At 36.4% G+C, this 7,335-nt stretch overlaps 1 pseudogene; it reads left to right on the forward strand.

Moving 5' to 3' along the window:
• The first annotated feature begins 4,632 nt into the window (after positions 1-4,632).
• Positions 4,633-4,907, forward strand: LOC101345390 (protein S100-A10 pseudogene; annotated as a pseudogene).
• The last annotated feature ends 2,428 nt before the right edge of the window (positions 4,908-7,335 follow it).

Raw genomic sequence — 7,335 nt, forward strand, 5'->3', positions numbered from 1 at the left:
AGTAAAATGAAATCCTTGACAACTTCAATCTTTTCTCTGTTTATCATGAAGTTGCATATTGGTCTAGTTGTGAAGATTTTTTTTTTCTTTATGTTGAGGTGTAATCCATACTTTGACCTCCATCAGTAAGTGCTTCAAGTCCTCTTCATTTTCAGCAAAGCAAGTTTGTGTCATCTGCATATCATAGATTGTTAATGAGTCTTTCTCCAATCCTCATGCGGCATTCTTCTTCAGATAGTCCAGCTTCTGAGATTATTTGTTCAGCGTACAGATTGAATAAGTATGGTGAAAGGATACAACCCTGATGCAGACCTTTCTTGACTTTAAACCTTAAAGTATCCCTTTGCTCTGTTCTAACAGCTGTGCTTGATCTATGTACAGGTTCCTCAAGAGCACAATTAAGTGTTTTGAAATTCCCATCCTTTGCAATGTTATCCATAATTTGTTATGATCCACACAGTTGATCACACAGTAGGGCATATTTAGAGGAGTAAAATTATTCCATATGATACTATAATGGTGTACACATGACATTATGTAATTGTCAAAACCCATAGAAATGTACAACACAAAGAGTGAACCCTGATGAAAAATACGGACTTTAGTTAATAATAATGTATCAGTATTGGTTCATCAATTGTACCACACTAATGCAAGATGTTAATAATAGGTGAAACAGTGTACAAGGAGGAGACAGAGCATATGGAAATTCACTGCACTATGATTTTTCTGTAAACTTAAAATTGCTCTAAAAAAATAAAATTTATTTTTAAAAAAAGAAGAAGAAAAGAATATTCTGAGATTTAGAGATTCCAGGAATGAATCATGCTTAAGTAATTTGCCCAAGTTAGCAGGGAACTCTGGGAAGTTCCTGAAGAGGAAACTTTTGATCAGGAACCAGGCAAGATGTAAACACTATCTCACAAGAATAATAAAAGACATTGATGTTGTCCAGATATAGCTGCAACTTGTAAAAAAATATACTTAGTTGTTATTTCACTTCTCTAAAACCTTTCTTCCCAGTCTGCTGTCTTTCTTTTAAGTTATCCTTTATAGAATTTATAGAATTTTTCCTTGATTGTATTGTGATTAAAGTATATGGTCTGTAGACAAAACGAAATTTGTTGAGACTTGTTTTACGGTCCAGTATATGAACAGTTTTTGGAGATCCTCCACGCATGTTTTAAAAGAAACCATGGCATGCAGCAGTCTATACGTGTCCATTAAATTAAATTTCTTACTTGTGCTGTTCCAGTTTTTTATACCCCAATTGTCATCTACTGGATCAACCCATGACTGGGAGAAGTGTATTACAATCCACGCTAAGACTATTAAATTGTCATCTGCTCCTTGAAGTTATATCTTTTTTATTATATTAGATATTCATGTCCAACTTTTAGTTTTACCACCCAAAACTACTCCTTCCATGGTATTCTCCATCTCAGAAACTGACAATTTTTCTTTTTTTTGGAGCTGAATAAAATTTTAAAAGTCCATGAGAGTCAAAGTACAACCTTGAGTATATGCCATGTGAATTTAGAGACCATCTCAAAAACATATTTGAAACACTGAACACTAATGACAGAAGACCAGATGAGTTGTGGGATGACATCAAGGACATCATACATGAATAAAGCAAAAGATCATTAAAAAGATAGAAAAGAAAGAAAAAACCAAAACGGATGTCAGACGAGACTCTGAAACTTGCTCTTGAACATAGAGTAGCTAAAGCAAAAGGAAGAAATGATGAAGTAAAGGAGATGAACAGAAGATTTTAAAGGGTAGCTTGAGAAGACAAAGTAAAATATTAAACCTAACCCTCCTCTTTCAAGGATAGTCTAGTTAGAAAATATAGCTGTGGGGATGTTGACTTCTCCCTTGAAGAGGGTTAAGGATATCGACCTGTGAAGAGCAGTGGATTCCTGAATGTTGAGAAGTTACCTATCCATGGTTGACAAACCTACAGCAAATAAATTCAACATTTCTAAATTCATCCTCCCCATTGTGCTGTCCTCTAGGGTAGCTAGAAAAAACCATGAGGGACAAAAGGGGTGAGGTACATAAATTAAAAATGCCAACAAAATAAAATCCACACTATGTTCAATGACTGTTGTTGTTGGTAGGTGCTGTCAAGTCAGTTCCAACTCATAGCAACCCTATGAACAACAGAATGAACACTGCCCAGTCCTGCACCATACTCACAATTGTTGCTATGCTTGAGCCCATTGTTGCAGCCACTGTGTCAGTCCATCTAGTTGATGCTCTTCCTCTCTTTTGCTGAACTTCTACTTTATCAAGCCTGATACCCTCCTGCAGGGACTGGTCCCTCCTGTTAACATGTCCCAAGCGCATGAAACGAAGTCTTGCCATCTTCTCTTCTAAGGGGCATTCTGGCTGTACTTCTTCCAAGACAGATCTGTTCATTCTTCTGGCCGTTCATGGTATATTCAATATTCTTTACTAACACCATAATTGAATGACATCAGTTCTTCTTCGGTTTTCCTTATTGTCAGCTTTCCCAAGCATATGAGACAATTGATACTGTGTTCAAATTAAATAGTAAAATATGTTTATTTATAAAGCATATTATGTCTTCATACATAATTAAAGGAGTTGTATTTTTCAGACACATCCTTCTTAGACCAGTGCACAACTTGCTATCTCTTCCCTTTTTTGTAATATCAGGCTAGGCAGCTTCATAGTCAACACCACTGGGGAAATTCAGGAGAGGGGACAGAACAGGGAAGCCTTAATAGAATATATGTAGATGTGTGTATTTAAAATATTATTTAATACATTATATTTAAATATATATTAAATCCTTATACATAGCTAAATTGATAATCATGCCAAATCCCTTTAATACATGTGTTTGTGTGTGTATTGATTTATATCATATATTTACATATATTGAACCCTGGAGTAGCAGTGAGTGGTTAAGAGCTCAGGCTGCTAACCACAAGGTTGGCAGTTTGAATCCACCAGCAGCTTCTTGGCAACCCTGTGGGGCAGTTCTACTGTGTGCTATAGGGTCACTATGAGTCGGAATCAACTCAGTGGCAATGGGTTTGGTTCTTGGATATCCATATAAAATATATTAAATGTGTATATATATTAAATAAATCAATACAACTTTCATATATATAAAGACATATATATGTAGAAAGTTTAAAGGATAAAATAAAACTAATTTTAAACATTCTGTTTATTTATTATGTAGATACAGACAAATAAATAAACAGCAGAATTCAACATGATTTTCCAGCAGATGACCTGTCACCTTCTTTCTCCTCATTATTTTCTCATTTGAGCCAGAGAAGGAGTATAAAATGGGCAGGATCACAGTGAATGCTTTGCAAAGTATCTTTTTTTTCTTTTTAAACAGAACACTGTCAAAAAAGACCAAAAAAAGAAAAAGAAAAGAAAAACAATATGGCTTTATTTACATGTTATTTTAAAACTCTTTACCTAGAAAAAAGATAGAAGTCAATATACTCGGATAATTCTAATTTCTTTGGGTTTTAGAACTATGGGCGATCTTTTTTATCTTCTTTCCACTGTTCTGTTTGTTCCAAATTTACTGTGATGAACAAGTTTTACTTTAAAAATTTAATATATTTAGTAAGATGTAATAAATATTGGTTTTTAAAGTCAACTTATGTGGTGATTTTTAAAGACTTCTTTAAAATTTGTGTTTTAAAAATGTTTTTCTTTCTTAATAAGGAATGTTTTTTTTAATCTCAATTTCATACGTTAATTCTAAAAAAAAAAAAAAGAAGAGCCCTTCCTCTCAAAACAAACATCATTACAGCTTAAGGCTAGGCACTTATGAGTGGAATCTACAGAACTTCTTGAACACACTTGTACAACTCAAGCCTGGCATTAGAAAGCTCCTAGAGACCCTCTAGAGTAAGGCCTCTGGGTTTTTGGACGAAGTAGACGCCCTAACTGAACACCGGAACTCATTAACATAACCCGGATGTATCTAGAGCAGTGATTTCAGCACTATTGTTTTCATTTTGCAACATTCAGCAGGCACCGAGGGAAGGTTTTCCAATTATTTTCAAGTATTTGTATAATTTTCAACCAATTGTCAAAACAGAAAGTATTACTGCAATATCCCACAAGGTATTAGTAAAAGGAGCACCACAAAATTAAATAATCGTGCAAGAACGGGGAAAACAGCATAACCCAACTTTTGGAAAAATACATAAAAAGGCAAAATAATTTTGTAATTTCGAACATCTAAGTTAATAAACACATCTAAGCATTATAGAGCACCCCCCTTGAGAATCACTGCAGGATCTCTTTACAACACATTTTCACAGACAGCACAACTAGCCAAAATGTTGGCAATTCAAACCTAGAGGCACCTGGGAAGGCAGGTTTGCAGATCTGCGTCTGAAAGGTCACAGCCTTGAAAACCTATGAAGCAGTTTTACTCTGCACACATGGGGTCGCTATGAGGAGGAATCAACTCCATGGCAACTAACTACAGCCCCATCAATAAATTTTTAGCAAGAATTTCCAAAACAGGCCTGCCTGTGGCTCTCGCCTCGCTGGCCTTGTGTCCCAGCTCGATGAGCATCCACGCCACACCTCCCGGCCAAGGCTTCAACAGACCTCACCAAAATGCCATCTCAAATGGAACAGCCCATGGAAATGATGATGTTCGCGTTTCACAGATTTGCTGGGGATAAAGGCTACTTAACAAAGGAGAGCCTGAGAGTGCGCATGGAAAAGGAGTTCCCTGGATTTTTGGAAAACCAAAAAGATCTTCTGGCTGTGGACAAAATAATGAAGGACCTGGACCAGTGCCGAGATGGCAAAGTGGGCTGATTGCTGAGCTCACCATCGTGTTCAACAACTATTTTGTAGTACACATGAAGCAGAAGGGAAAGAAGTAGGCAGAATCGAGGAATCACGCCCACCCTGACCAGAGTTATCCCAAAGCGTTGCTTAAAGAGTCTGCCCCAGAGCTTCCCCCTGTATAAGAATTTCGTGAGTAGATTGGGGCCCTTTAGAATATGTACACAGAAAATCCAACTCCCATTTGACCAGTAGAGAAAAGAAAGTCAATTAAATGCCAGATAAGCCTTTGATTTTTAAATTGTTTGCATCCTCTTGCCTTCAGTAAACAAATTCCTTTTTTAATACCTTAAAAAATTTCCCAAAACATATGTCTTTATTTGTATATTTTATACATGTAACAAAGGTAGAAACTTTAAAGGATGAAATTAAGTGAAATAAAACTAGTTTTAAATATTCTGCTAATCACAATGATTTCATGCTATCAATAGCTAATGCTTCAGGACTGAATACTGCCTTGGCATGAAGTTCAATTTTTATTGTTGTCGGTGTAAATTCACATATCAAAAAGCCTTCATAATAATTTCTAAGCATTGTGTCCAATAATTAGATGATTAGATTGTTAGTTACTGTTTTAACTTAAATGGCTAAACATGAACTTACTTAAACAAAAAAAAAACACCAAACCCATTGCCGTCAAGTCAATTCCGACTCGTAGGAAGAGTGGAGCTGCCCCATAGGGTTTCCAAGGAGCGGCTGGTGGATTCAAACTGCTGACCTTTTGGTTAGCAGCCAAGCTCTTAACCGCTGTCAGCTCTGCCCTTTCCTTGCTGTTTGTTCATGCTTGCATCGTTGTTATTATTATATTTTATCTGTAGTGTCTTTGCAGAAATCTTTTTAGTCCACTTTCCATCTAAAGGCTTAAAAACCAACAAGTATAATCTATGAAACCACTAAACAGGCCCACATTGGCTATAAAAGGTTAAGGGATGCTGAAAGCAAGCAAAGGTCAACCACCTACCAACATCTCTTATTCTGTAGAACTCTGTCAAGTAAGGATGACTGTGTCAACAAATAAACTGACTATTAGTTAATGTATTTCGTGCTTCTGTTCTAACTCCTAGTTTGTTGCATAGTTCCTGGGTTCTTAAAAGCTTGCAAGTGGCCATCTAAGGCACAACAATTAGTTTCTATTGGCCAGGAGCAGCAGAGAAAGAAGGAGAGTCAGGAAGAGGAGGAGGATGTGGAATGTATGGCTAATTGCCTCCATGAACAACTGCCTCCTTTGCCATGAGACCAGAAGAACTGGATTATGCCTGGCTACCATTACTGAACATTTTGATCAAAGATTCTATAGAAGAATCCTGATCAAATGGGGGGAAATGCAGAATAGAATTTCAAATTTTCATGGAATCCAGACTTTCTGGAGGCAAGGAGGTTAGACAAACCTCTGAAACTATTACCCTGAGATAATCTTTTAACCTTAAACCAAATGTATCTCCTGAAGTCGTCTTAAAACCAAACAATACCCGTACCAAAAAAATGAAACGTTGCCATCGATTCTGACTCATAGTGACCCTATAGGACTGCCCCATAGTGTCTCTAAGGAGTGACTGGTGGATTCGAACTGCCAACCTTTTGGTTAGCAGCTAAACACTGTGCCACCAGGGCTCCCAAAACCAAAAAATAGTTTAGCTTAATTAGTAAAAATTTTCTGCCTTGCGCATTGTGCTCTTTTAAGAAGTATCTATATGGGATCAAACTGACAACAGCAATTCAAAAGATTAGATAGGAAACTTGGCGGCAATGATTTTATGTTAATAGGGGAGGAACAACTAGGAAAAGGAGGGTGAGAATGGTTGCACAACTCGAAGAATGTAATCAAAGTCACTGAATTGTAAATGTAGAAACTATTGAATTGGTGTGTGTTTTACTGTAGATATTCTCAACAACAGTAACAAAATAAATAAAAGTTTTAAAAAGTTAACTATTAATAAACTTACTTTGTTTCTCATTTTAGATAAATATATTAATAAAATACTAATACTTTCTGCCACAGCTCAATAGATCCCTCTGTGGAGCCGTGCTTTGGAGACTAGACAATCTACTATTTTCCTGCTTCTAATAAAATAACATAGTTTTGTTTATTTTTTCCTTTGCAAATGAAGGTAAGGAGGAAATGTGATGGTAAGTGTGCTTACATTTTTCTAGCTTAAATTCACAGCACATAAGGGATTACATATAACCTTTTGTCACCATTGGCCTTCTGAGCTAAAAGGGTGGGGAGGTGTTCGTCTGAAGCCTGAAACCGCAGAGCATGTACTTTCACGTATTTGTTACTCCAGCCTCCCTGCTTTCCTTCTTTGAAAACTGGCAGCTCTGGGGTTCAATGCATTTAGATATTTAATTCATGTTAAATCAGCACAATTATCCTATAAAAAGTATGCATTATAAGTGGTTTAGTAAGCACATTCGCTGATTCTTACATTACCCAAGAAGAGGCATGTCAACCAGATGTGCTGATAT

This window comes from Trichechus manatus, unplaced genomic scaffold, assembly GCF_000243295.1.
Source record: "Trichechus manatus latirostris isolate Lorelei unplaced genomic scaffold, TriManLat1.0 scaffold00107, whole genome shotgun sequence".
Classification (NCBI taxonomy): Eukaryota; Metazoa; Chordata; class Mammalia; order Sirenia; family Trichechidae; genus Trichechus; species Trichechus manatus.